The sequence below is a fragment of the Choloepus didactylus genome, chromosome 7, assembly GCF_015220235.1.
Source record: "Choloepus didactylus isolate mChoDid1 chromosome 7, mChoDid1.pri, whole genome shotgun sequence".
Taxonomy (NCBI): domain Eukaryota; kingdom Metazoa; phylum Chordata; class Mammalia; order Pilosa; family Megalonychidae; genus Choloepus; species Choloepus didactylus.
The window spans coordinates 12,063,342-12,077,720 of record NC_051313.1 but is presented as its reverse complement, the minus strand read 5'-3'; the positions used below and the strand labels follow the sequence as shown (position 1 = coordinate 12,077,720).

The 14,379-nt window shown below is 37.3% G+C and overlaps 1 protein-coding gene and 1 non-coding gene across 16 annotated transcripts in view; both read right to left on the bottom strand.

Moving 5' to 3' along the window:
• AHI1 (Abelson helper integration site 1) overlaps positions 1-14,379 on the bottom strand; it is a 259,799-nt gene that overhangs the window by 101,168 nt on the left and 144,252 nt on the right. The window lies entirely within an intron of this gene.
• On the bottom strand, positions 3,627-3,734 carry LOC119541073. The gene has a single exon (XR_005218202.1). It is a non-coding gene; the product is annotated as a U6 spliceosomal RNA (small nuclear RNA).

Genomic DNA, 14,379 nt, shown 5'->3' with positions numbered 1-14,379 from the left:
TGTGGATTCAAGCAACTTTTGAACACAGTACTCGACTGTATTTGGTGGAATATATTCTGAGGACAGAACAAATCACAAAGAAATCTTAAATGTTACTTCGATTTACTGTCAGTAATACTGGTATTGTTCTGAAATTATTATATGTAATTACATGTATAAGTTAAAGCAAATAAGGAAAAATGTATATGTTAATATAAACTACATTTTTTGCACTATAACAAAAAGATACAAAAATTCAATAAAGGTAATCTTGAATTATCAAGATAAGTTATTAGTATAAACTTACTGTTTTTTTAAAATGTTATTTCCTAGATACGTGCACAGAAAGGGTTTACAAGCAATGATCTCCCAACAGCAATGAGCAAACTTAGTGCCAGATTTTAGTTTCTAAGTGCCACTGTCCAACAAATTGTACCAAGGCTCCTTACAGAAATGACTGGTCCCAGATGTGGGAAGGGAAAGTACAAGGTGAACCTAGGACACCATAAGCAAGTGCTCAAAGGCTGATTGGCTCAGGTCAAAGGACAAGCAAATGGACATGAAGAGGCCCTCCTTTGCTAAATGAAGGAACCAATTGAGTAACAAAGCAAAAATGATAGGAAAGAATTATAACACACCAAATTACACACAAACCCATAATACTCAAAGAGAAAGAAAGACAGGAGGGGAAAAAAGGAAACTCTTCTTGACTGAAAAATGCCAGTCAGTAAATGTAGATGAATGATGGCATTAGGAAACCACTGGTGACCACTCCAAAGTAATTAATTCAGGCCAGGGTCATCAATGGATGCTGAGAATGCTGAGCAGGTTATGGGGGAACAGGATATTCACAATGTCTCAAAGTATCATCTCACACAGATTATGCAGCAATTACAAAGAGGAAATTTGACAATGGACAGATCTGATGCTCCCTTAAAGAAGAACCATACTTAGCAAGACCAATAGTGGGTCAACCTGACATTATATGCCTTCTGAGATGATGCGAAAAAAGTGCGTTTCACTTATAGCACTTTGGCCAAAAAAATTTAGCCTGAATCTAATCATGAAGAAACAGATAAATCCCAACACACTGGACATCCAGACTCTAGAAAAGGAGGAAACTATTCTAGATTAGATGAGACTAAAATGACACAACAATCAATGTAAGTGTGAACCTAGATTAGATACTAGATAAAATAGGCAAGCAAACAAAAAACTGCCTAAGGTGTTTTTCACACAATTAGGAAAAGCTGAATATGAACTGTTTATTAGATGATACTATAAGGTCATTGTTAATTTTCTTAAGTGTGACAATGGTACTGCAGTTGTATAGGAGAATATCCTTATTCTTAGCAGATACATAATGAAGTTCTGGGAGGAGAGAAGCAAATCTAAGGGTTTTATATTTTACTATTTTTTTCAACTTTCTGGTTTCAAAAAAATTCAAAACAAAGTGTGGGAAAAGAGTATAGGCCCTTAACAGACTTTAAATGATCTTACAGTAGGTGTAGTAAAAGATGTTGTTGAAGTCCTAAACCCTGGTACCTGAGGATTGGCCTTATTTGAAAATTACGTCTTTGCAGATGTGACCTACTGGATGCGGGTGGGCCCTCGTACAGTGACTGGCATCCTGAAAGGAGAGATCTGGAGACACAAACACCCAGTGAAGGCCGCAACAACAAGGCTGAGCCCAGGGGCACACTGTCCCAGGCCACAGAGCGCTGCGGGTAGACAGCCAGCGACTGTCAGAATCCAGGAGAGAGGCAGGGAAGAACACGTCCCTAGAGACTTCTGACGGAACACAGCCTTGTCTATGCCTTGACTTCAACTTCCGGTCTCCAGAACTGTGCAAGAATAATTCCTGCTGTTTTAAGTCACCCAGCATTTGATTTTTTTTTTTGTACAGCAGGCCTAGGATACTAATGTAGTAGGCAAGCACATTTTCAATGACTTTGAACATTGCATAATCTTCCACATAATCAGAGTAAGCAGGGCTTAAATTCTCATAAAAAAAAAAACACCTCAACATTCATTTAAAAGCAAACAGCAAATAAAGGAACCAACAAACAAAAATACTCCTTCCCACTCCCTAGCTCTGGGTTTACGAGCACACCTTCCTAAAAATAAAGAAAGCTCAAAAGTTAATGTGCGGAACGAATAAATAACAACTATAACATGTCCTTATAATTTATGTGATGATTGCTCCACTCAGCAAATTTACTGTGTTTACTGAAAAATAATTTTCTGGGTGAGTATCTTCTCAAGTCAGAAGTCTGAGTTATTTATAGCTCTCTATTATTAGTTTTTGTTCCTTAACAATTAGGACAAAACAAAACAAAACAAAAAAAAAACATTTCAAAGGACAATTGACTAGGACAACATATCCTGATTCTGGAGCCGGCCTGCCTGTGTTAGAAGGCTGGCCCTGGTGATTATCAGATACGCGAGCCTAGGTAAGTTGCTATCCACCCTGTGCCTCCATTTCCTCATTCAGTCGAGGGGAAACAGTAAGTATCTCATTTGTTGCTAAATGAGTTAATATATGTAGAGACACTTCCAACTGTACCTGACACACTATGCAAACACACACACACACATATATATACATATAAAGAATCAGACTGCTAATTTTGTCTTTGGTATTTAAAATATCATATTTTTGCCATATTTTCTCCACAGCTTTTAGATAAATGTAGAACTAAACTCTTAAAGGGACAAAAGAATATACAGTAAACATTATAGTAACTACATACATGACAAAAGGTTTGATATTCTGCTGTTCTGAACACACAACAAGCACATTCCCGCCTCGGGATGTGGGTCAAGGATGCTCTTTTCCAGGACGACATGACTGGCTCCCTTTCTTCCTTCTTTAAAATTGTGCATGAATGTCATTTTCTTTGTGAAGCTTTGTGGAGCTTTCCCTGGCCATCCTATTTAAAACAGCAACCTGTGGTACAATGGAGTATTATTCAACAAGGAAAAAAAATGAGCTACCAAGCTATGAAAAAGATATGAGGTACCATAAATGCATAATGCTATATGAAAGAAGCCAGTCTGAAAAGGCTACATACTGTGATTCCAACTTTATGACACTCTGGAAAAGGCAAACCTATATACAGTAAAAAGATCAGGGACTGTCAGGGGCTCAGCAGGAGGAGGGAGGGATGAGTAGGTGGAACACAGGGCGTTTTAGGGCACTGAAACCATTCTCTAGGAAACTGCAATGGTGGATACAGTACATTATGCATTTGTGAAAACCTATAGAACTGTACACACACAAGAGTAAACCCTAATATAAACTATGGACTTTAGTAAATAATAATGTATCAATCAATATTGTTCCAATGCATCAGACTAATGTAATATGTTAAACATAGGGGAAAATAAGGGAGGAGGTAGAGGGGGCATGGAGGAATTCTGTGTACTTTCTGTGCAGTTTTTCTCTAACCCAAAAACTGCTCTAAAAAATAAAGTCTATTAAAAAAAAGTGAAACCAAATTAGAATTGTATTCCAAACATAAAAACATACAAAAACAAAAACTCAGAAACCCCAACTCACTTCCAGTTCACTTTATCCCCCCTTCCCAGCCTTATTTTTTTTTTTTTTATTAGAGAGCTTGTGGGTTTACAAAAGAATCATGCATAAAAATATGGAAGGCTTCATGAATTGGCATGTCATCCTTGCACAGGGGCCACACTAATCCTCTCTGTAGTGTTCCAGTTTTAGCTACGTGTGCTGCCAAAGCAAGCACTGCATTTTTAATTTATTCTATTTTTATTTGTTTATTGTCTGTGCCTCTCCATTAGAAGGTAAGCTAAACAAGGATATGGATTTTATTTGTTTTGTTCACTGCTACTCATATGTAGAACATATATACACTTACTAAGCTATATCAACTTTTTCCTTTTAAAGTTTCAAGAAACATTAAGTACATTAATCTGCCTAACCACTAATATTTATAACTGCCTTTAACTTTAGTTTTTAGTTTTTAAAATGCTTTCCTTTCAACATTTTGTAAATTTTCACTTTAAAGTTCAGAGATTAAAAAGACTAAGGTGACACTTATTATTAAGCTTCATGTCACTTCATGAACAAAGCAAAAAACAAAAAACAAAAAACAAAACCCTACACACAGACAAAACAGCAAAAAAAGCAACCATTGTTGATTCTGAATTGCCCAAAATAAAAAACCTGCTCACCCCTGACCTACTTTTCTCAGAAAAAAATTAACTGCAGTGAGATGTAAAAGACTTGATTCCTCTCAAAAGGGAGGCAAATATACACAAGAAACATGTGCATGCACACGCACACACCCACTCAGATTGGTGTGAAAGAAACCGGACAGCCTTATAACTACCCACCAGCTCATTCTCAGAATACAGAACAGCCTCTGAGGCGGATGTGAAGAAAGCAGCCTAAGAGGTGAAGTTACCAAATGACTTGTGACACAGCCACCCAGTAAAAGGCCAGCAACAAAACCCAGAGCTCGGGATTCAAGCTGCTAGTCAGAGGACTCCTAAAGGCACAGCCGTCTTAGAGACTGCATATCCTAGAGACGATGCCCCGGCGCTCCTCCGGGTCGTGGAGCTCACCCGCGTGTATCATAACTACTACTTTGCCTGCTGGATTCCCCAACTAGCCTGTGGCGACATGCGGGCCAGGACAGCATCTTCTGTTGCTCTCGGACTCGGCACAGTACCTGACAGAGAGCAGGTTTTCCGTAAACACTGGTGGCTGAACTGATGAATGAATATTTAGTGAAGTATAAAAAGGCTTTTAATTTTTAAACAATAACAGCTTTCATTAGGGTGCTTCTCCTAAAATACAGTATTTCTGGTTCTGCTAAAAAGAGAAAAGGATAGACGCTGGGCCAAAAAAATTCTCAATTTTTACCCCTTATCAAATTTTAGTAGAATGTTTTTTCAGAGGAGAAAGTTGAGGGAAAAAAATATAACCCGAAATTAGAGAATCAGAACAATGTCCCACTTTTTACTTATTAACCATTTGCAATGCAAAAACCTCAGATAATTTAGTCATCTGTCAGTTTCCATATTTCTCACCAACACTGCTCTCAGACTTGCAGGCATGTTTGCTGACTAAGAACAACACAGAGTGATTCTTTACATTTTCATCCACTTTTCATTTAAGGAAAATGCTTCCTGAAAACATGGATTTAATATTCTGGAAAATACAAATCATCAATATCTCTGAGGTCTCTATCATTACCAGAAGGTCTGGATCCTAGGCTCATTTCCATCTTTCATGATGCTTTCAATTAGTGATGGATACTCATTTCCAGAAAACAATGCCAGTAAATTGTATGATATCATAGGTTGCTCACTATCCAGACCAAACTGACTAAACTTCAAAACGTAAAATATGCACTTTGCCACCCTAAGGGAAACCTTAGGGCTATGTTGACTCTAGTCTGGGAAGACTAGAACCCACTTGAGTATGCCAGTTTGGATGTATTATGTCTCCAAAAATGCCATGTTCTTTAATGCAATTTTGTGGGGGCAGATGTATTAGTGTTGATTAGGTTGGAATCCTTTGATTGAGTGTTTCCATGGAGATGTGACTCAATCAACTGTGGGTGAGGCCTTTGACTGGATAATTTTCATGGAGGTGTTACCCCACCCATTCAGGGTGGGTCTTAATTGAATCACTGGGGTCCTATATAAGTGTTCACAGACAGAAGGAGGTGCTGCAGCCAAGGGAGACACTTTGAAGAACACACTGGAGCTGAGAGTGGAATACAGCCTGGGATCAGAAGACACCAGCCGCGTGCCTTCCCAGCTAAAAGAGTTTTTCCGGATGCCACTGGCCTTCCTTCAGTGAAGGTATCCTTGTGTTGATGCCTTCATTTGGACACTTTCATGGTCTTCAGACTAACTTTGTTACCAAATAAACTCCCTTTATAAAAGCCAGTCCATTTCTGGTATTTTGCTTAATGGCAGCTTTAGCAAACCGGAAAACTGAGGAAGAGTAAATGAGGACTTAATTTAGATAACCCTTTTCCTAAGAATTTCCAGAGCCTTATTAGACATTCAGTAGAAATAAACTAAAATGTTTGGAAACTAAACTATTTCTTCTCCCAGATTTAATTTTTAAGTAAGTTACCTTGGGACACAGGGATTTACAAAGGAAACCAAAAAAATATTATCTTATGATATAAATAGCATTTCATTTTCTACCCCATCCCCAGAGAGGGGAGGAAAAATGGGGAGCTGCCTCCTTGGTTCTAGGCAATGCCTACCCTAGGGGCAAAATTGGTACATAAAAAGGCTTTTGCTTAAGATTCACACCTTTTCACAGAATCATAAAATATAAAGGCTGAAATGGGCACTGATGTTATGAGAAAATGTTAATGTACAGGTATATAAAGGGAAGGAATGAACATATATGATTAATAGGGAGAAAGCTGACCTTTTATTTTAACTGTGAATTAAAATTTTTTTCATTATCACAGATGTGGTCATCATTTTGTATACTAGATATTCTCACTATAATACTGAAAAAATGGAAAAAGTCATATCTAGCAATTGAAGAATGCTTAAAATTATGGAATACTAATTTTCTTCAAAAGGATGCATTACATGCCTATCTGTAAACTTTGAGATGCTGATCCCCTAGCGTATAACCTGACTGGTCTCTGGAACAATGCATATCTCTGAGACACATGAAACTCAGAGCTAGAGCTCGGCAGATATGAATGTCAGTATTAGTGCATACAGCCACTGTCGAAAAAAAAAAAAAAAAAAGCTGAAAAAGATCCCAGACTTCAATTAGTGATATGAATGAAGCAGGTCTGGTTAAGAGCAGGGCAAGCCAGGCCAAAGGATAAAGGTTGAAACTGATTGTGTTTCAAAACTTCAACTTTCATATGAGACCAAGGGAATAGATATCTATTTGGTACAGGATCTAAATTTTCTAAATGGTACAACTCTACAGTCGATTTGTTTGAACACCACAATTGCATGGAACTTTGAATAGGAAGTGAGATACGGTAGGTTAGTATAGGCTGGAGTGAAATAGTGACACATTCCAGAGTAATTTGGGCAGATAATAAAAAATATATTTACAGCCTCCCCCTCCCCAGCCCCGAGGATCTGGGGGAAGGTGCGGATGTGTTGGACATCCTCACCTGGACTGGTGTTGATGTTGTCACAAACACTGGGACTGGCGGTTTGATGTGCTGAGCCCTCAAGCATGGGACTTGCCCTTACGAAGCTCATTACCACAAAGGAGAGTCTAAACTTGCATGTAATGGTGCCTAAGAGTCTCCCCCTGAGTACCTCTTTGTTGCTCAGATGTGGCCCTCTCTCTCTCTAACTGAGCCATCTCAACAGGTGAACTCGCTGCCCTCCCCTCTACGTGGGACCCGACTCCCAGGGGTGTAAATCTCCCTGGCAATGCAGAATATGACTCCCGAGGATGAATGTGGACCCGGCATCGTGGGACTGAGAGTATCTTCTTGACCAAAAGGGGGATGCAAAATGAGACGAAATAGTTTCAGTGGCTGAGAGATTACAAATGGAGTCGAGAGGTCATAGACATTCTTATGCACTATATAGATAACACCTCTTAGGCTTCAATGTATTGGAATAGCTAGAAGTAAATACCTGAAACTACCAAACTCCAACCCAGCAGTCTGGACTCCAGAAAACAATTGTATAATAATGTAGATTACAAGGGGTGACAGTGTGATTGTGAAGACCTTGTGGATCACACCCCCTTTATCTAGTGTATGGATGAGTAGAAAAATGGGGATAAAAACTAAAGGACAAATGGGGTGGGATGGGGGGATGATTTGAGTGTTCTTTTTTCACTTTTATTTTTTATTCTTGTTCTGGTTCTTTCTGATGTAAGGAAAATGTTCAGAGATAGATTGTGGTGATGAATGCATAACTATGTTATCATACTGTGGACAGTGGGTTGTATACCATGGATGACTGTATGGTGTGTGAATGTATTTCAATAAAACTGAATTTAATAAAAAATAAATAAATAAAAAAAGGATGCATTACATTTATTATCAGAAAAAGTTACTGAAAAACCTACTTTATCATCTATATGTTTGTAAAAGTACACTTCAATAATAGCATTTTGTACACCTAATTATCTTTAAAATTGAAAAAACCCTATCAATTTCAGTTTGAGATTATAAAAAGAGTAACATGTTTTATATGGTTGATATTAAACAACAGTTTAATTTAAATTAAATGTAGTTTTATTTTCAAACTATAAAAACAAACAATAAAGTTATGCCTTAGTCAAAATAATTTAGCCATTTAAAACCAACTCCCTCACCACGCCCACTGCAGCCATAAAATGTTGGTGCAATTCTTTGTTTAATCCCCACCTTTCAGTCAACTGTTCACTGACAGAGCTTCCTTTAGACAGGAGGCGCAGCAGTAAATCACACTGCATTCACCAATTTCACCACAGGATAAATTATGTTCTGATAAAGTAGTTGAAACCTTCAAAGCCTCCTACTTTTGAGTGATACAACAGAAACTACTTTTTTTTCACAGAAATGTTTTAATCCAATATACCTAGAGATTGTATTTTGAAATAATATGTGTACCAGAGGAATTTGGATTTTAACATATTTACTAAATGTAATACTAGAAACATGGTGCCTTCCCTTTCAAAAATTTAGCAGGAAATTAGATAAATGTAAAATAAAAACATTTAATAATTAAAGTAGCTCCAAGACAGTCACAAAGATTCCAACTACAACTCTTAGTGCATTGTTTACATCTAACAGCTTGGTCTTTAAACACTTTCACTTGTAAACACTTTCCTATCCTCCATTTTCAAATGACAGGTCACTAAGATGAAATAAACAAGCAATTTACTCAAAGTCATGGCATAAGCAAGAGAATCTGGACCTATCATTCAGGTTCCCTAACCTCTTGGTGCTACCAGAATATCATGAATTGATTTAAATAAGGAACTTCTAGAGATCAGTCCCTACTCAAGTCAATCAATATTGCTTATTAATATCAGATCTTCAAAATCATGGTGATGAAATATAAAATCTTCAACATTATATTTTAGGAAGCTTTCTATTAAAAGCACAATTTGTGTTCAATTTCTTTTTAAACCTGGTATTCTTTGTGTGCAACATCCAATTTTGTAGATCTGCACTGTCCAATATGTTGCCTATTAGTTACCGTGGCTATTTAGATTTACATTAATTTAAATTAAATAAAATTTAAAAATTGAGTTCCTTAGTCACCCCAGCCGCCTTTGAAGGGTTCAACAGCTGCGGGAGTTGGGCGGTGGAGGTGATGGGTGGGAAAGCGCTCAGTGCAGTTCAGACGCGAAGCGTGGGCTGTAGAGGAGGGCCTCCAAACAACCATCACTGGCAAGGGGTTTTATTTAAAGTCAAGAGATCACCAAGGAAGTACGCATGCACAGAAGATCAGATTGCCATGAAAAGGGGAGGCCAATGAGAAAGAGGAAAACCAAGAGAGTGTGGTGTCCCTGAGACCAGGGTACTAAATTAGTGATTGGATATGTCAAATGCTGCTGATAGGTCAAACAAGATAAGGACACTGGTGAGCTTGAAAAGAACAGATAAGAGATTTCAACAAATTTATGAAGATGGAAAGTTACTGCAGACATCTGTTAAAAAACATTGGGGGGGGATACAGTAGAGATAGGAACTATGTAACTATCAGAAACTCAGAGGACTTGTGAGCACAGAGTTGATACATATTTAAGGGGGTGGGGGAAGGAAACAAAAACAAAAAAACAAGCAGGAGAAATCACTGAAGGTCCTTATGTAAAACACCTATGCCAAACAGGCTGCAAACCTCAAACAGAAATGGAAGCTGCCTGGCATTAACCACAGGTCCCCCAAAATTGTCTCCTTATTCTCTTTCTGGCAATTAGGAGCTCACAGTCTAATAACTGGGTCCATTCATCCTGCCTGTTTACCCTAAATATAATCTGCTAGGAACGTCCTTTTGACATAGATGGAATTCTCAATATACTTTCTGCAAAGGTGAGAACAGCGAGATTATGAAGCTGTTCACACCCGAAGCCACATGTCATTTTAAAAAATAGACAAGAGACCAAGGATCACCAGACATATAAGGGAAACCAGTAGCATGACAGAAAAAAAAACACAAGATACATAAGACAAAAAAACTGAACACCGAGAAAACATCAATTCAGAAAACAGAACTTGACTCTGGAGATGCAATGATGTCTACAAAACATTGATAAAAGAAAAAGGAACGAAAAGGACAAGAAAGACACCACCCTGATTAAAAACACAATCACTAAATTAAGAGAGATATAAAGAAACAAGAGGACCATGAGACAGATTAGTTAGAAAAATAAAAGGGGGGAAGAAGGATTCAAAGTCCACTGCCTCAAAGATTAAAGAATGGTAGTGCTGTCACTACAAATAACACAGAAGAGTGAAAATACAGGAGCTTCTTTCAAGAAACTCAAGCTCATCCAAGGCGATGACTACATTTCTGCCACATGTGTGAAAGAAACTGGTTACTAACACAGTTTGCTACACAAGTTTGACGCCGAATACCTTTTCTGAGATTAGATTTCATATTTGAGTTATGTATACTAAAATGGCTCTGTTCAACTTTGCCTAAAATCCTAAAAATTCTACATTCAATCTCCTTTTTAAAATTACTTTATGCAAATAACTACTATAAATCTTAAAAATATCAAAAAGACAAATTAAGAAACTCTGAATATATTATTATAAGGCTTTGGAAAAGGTAAGTATCAGAACGTCGATAAAATATGAATTCAATGGTCTCGCATGCATTTTGGCTATGGTAGATTAAATTATGTAGTTTTCAAATTCATTAAATCAGTAAGATCTCATTTCAATTTCCTACAATTTATGGTTTCAGTTGCTTTTAATTTTCAACTGATTGTTAATGCAATTATTTCACTTTTTAAATTAATTCACTGGGCAGAATGCTACAGTACACTTTCACCACTAAATTTAGTAGGTTCTTAAACAACACACACACAAACCCACAACAAATTTGACTTAAAAAAAAGGAAAGCATAAGGCAATTTTTCTATTTTTAACACATGGGGGGAAAGGTTGAAAACAATTACAAAGTTGAAATCATATACACCACATAAAACCTCTTCTTCCAAAATAAATGACTAGAAAATAGTTGGCAAATTCAAGCTCATTCAAATCAGCATATTTAAATGAGGAGAAAAGTTTGCATTTACATTGTCCCCTCAGAGGATATTAAGAGAAATGTAATACTGCAGTGGGGATATTAATACTACTTGCATATCGCAGTGCATGAAGAACCACTCACTAAGTATATTAGTATGCAGTACAACTGATAAAAATGATTTTTAATTAAGAAACTATAAATATAATTTATATTTCTATATTTATAATTTACATATATAGAATATATTTTAAATTACATGGTTAGAAACACTTTACTAACTCAAAAACCACTATTCATGGAATATAGGAGTTTCTATTACAAATATGGATTAAGTTTTCAACTTTAATAAGTGGATTAACTCAGATCAGTGGAGAGGTACTTAGTAAATTACTGATACTGGATACCAAGATGGCACCTTAATGCCTTTAACCTATCAGTCAAACATCAATTTTAGAGAATGCAATTATGAGCAAAACCAAAACAGATAACAAATTCATTCAGTCTTTGTGAATGGGTACTACAAAGTAATCATAAGTCAAGGTCTTTCGCTCAATGCCCAGAGAAAACCAAATATGAAAGCAGTCCCACCCCCAGTTGCCTTGACTGGTGGTTACAGAAGGTACATGGAACACTATTAACATTAGATCTGGGAGTAATTCTTGGTCCTCACTCCATTAGCTGGATAGTGGAAGTCAAGAAGATTAGACAAGTTGTGCTTGTTTAATATTGTCCTCATTTTATTTCCATTCTTTCCTTTTTTTTTTTTAATTACCACTTGCTGAATTAATACTATACAGATTAAGGGTAACAGTAATCATTCATGTTTGGTTGCTTAATCATTTAAAAGGAGATCTCACAGAGCTTGTTAATGGGCTCTCTGGATCACCATGATACCACCTCCATTTCCAAATGAGAAAATATCGTGTGCCGTTCCCACCCCTCACCTCAATGATCTCCTATGATGATTAAGTCCATGTGTCAACTTGGCTAGGTTATGATGTTCACTTGTTTGGTCAAGCAAGTACTGGTCTGATTGTTAGTGTGAGGGTGCTTCCATCATCAGTCATTATTGCTGATTACATTGACAACAAAGGAGAGTGTCCTCAGCAATGAGGGGTGTCTCCCTATCCAGTCATTTGAAGGTCTTAAAATGAGAACTGAGGATTTCAGTAGTCAGAAAGTAGAATTTCTATCTCTATTTTAGGCAGCCAGATTCTCCTGGGGAATTCAACTGCACCGTCATCGAGTTTCCAACTTGTGGCCTGCCTATGGAATTTAGACTTGCCCATCCCCATGGCTGCATGAGCCAATTCCTATGATAAATCTCTTCTAAATACACTGCCCCTCTTCTTATTGGGGATGGACTCTTTTCAGACTCAACTCAGAAATCACAAACTCTTTAAATTCTTTCTTAACCCAGGCTTCTAGTCTGAGTTGGGCCACAACTATTGCAAATGACGTATTCCCACAATTCTTCCCATTCTCCAGAGCATTTACCATATTGCATTACACCTATCTGCTCACTTGTATATTTCTGACAAAATACTGTCAAGTCCTTGAAGGAAGGATCTGTAACTTTTAATCTGAACAACCAGCACCAAGCATATTGCTTGGCATACTGTGAACAATTTATAAGATGAATGACTGAATAAAACAAGTGACATGACTGGCTGAATGATGAAGACAGAATTAGAAATTTGATGTTAATTCCTAATCTGAAGTCTATTCATTTACATATCGCTGCTTCTGTCAATAAATAAATGTAAGAAAACATTTTTATTTTTTTAAAAAAGCACCCTTCCTCTCATTCTGAGGTTATCTACCACAGAACAGTATTTTCTTCAGAGAAGAACAACTATAGGTTGTAAATGGAACCATAAGAGGTACCTGAAATTTTTCCAGTCCCTCTAGGGGTTGTGTTTTTAGAGACAGGCAAATCTAAAGGAAACACAGAGGCTGGAAGTGGAGGTCCGTTGTTCTGTTTATTCCTTTTCGTCACGTGTTGTTTTAGTTTCCTAGGCTGCTTACAGCAAGTACCATGAAATGGTTCAGCATGAACAATAGGAATTTATTAGCTTACAGTTTTGAGGCTGTGAAAACATCCAAATCTTGGCATTACCAAGGCAGCGCTTTCCCCCTTAAGACAGGCTGCAGGTGATCCTGGGCTCCTCTGCACATGGCGGCATTTCCCAGTCTCTCCCCTCTCTTCGGGATTTGTTGATTTCAGCTTCTTGCTTCCGTGGCTCTCTCTCTGTCTTGCTTCTGTTTATAAAGGTCTCCAGTAAGAGGATTAAGACCCATCCTGAATGAGGTGGGCCACACCTGCACTCAAGTAGCCTCATCATAAGATCCTATTTACAATGGGTTCACAGTCACAGGAATGGATAAGATTTAGGAACATGTTTTTCTGGGGTACCTATAGCCACAAACCACCACACCTGTGGAACAAAATTGCCTCCTAGACCCTACCCAAATCCTTCATATGGATTTTGGCCTGTACCTTCAGGTGATTATCTTAAATTATCTCGCTATATGCCAAAGATTGGTTACAGTTGATACTTAAGGTTGAAATTAAAGTTTCACAAGTTAAGTGGGTTCTTGTGGATTATTCCAGTAAGATATGCTTGTTTGAAAACTTTCCTCTTAAAATTACTTCATTTTAATGTCTTTTTTGGCATGCTTCTAAAAATTATTTATCCATTATTTGCTTTTCTGGCATGTTCTTTTTCCTATAATCATGACATAACACATTTTATTGGGCCATGTTTTAAAATAAGATTTCCTTTTCTCCTTTGGCCACAGTGCATACTGTATGATTTCAAACTTAAAACAAAATAAAAAGAACCCCCTTCAAAATCATATGTTGTTTATTCTCACAATGTTTTGTGGTTCTCAAAGTATTCAAAATATTCTGAGCCTCACAAGTTTATGAAGTAGAAACTAGAGGGACATTATACATGGAGAGAGAAAGTCAATTACCCAACACAGCACAGCGCGGAGGTGGAAGAGTTAGGGCTCAGGCCCTGCCATTCCAGCCTCTGACTCCAAGCCCAGTGTTCTCTTACGTACATGTGCATTTAACATACATGTGTGTTAAATCCAGAAAAATGGTTGTTTTGGAAAACTCATTTTCGCTTTTAAAACTTACATAATAAAAACATGTTTGATTCCTTGTAGGACTGAAACGCACAATTAAGGATATCTCTCTACAGA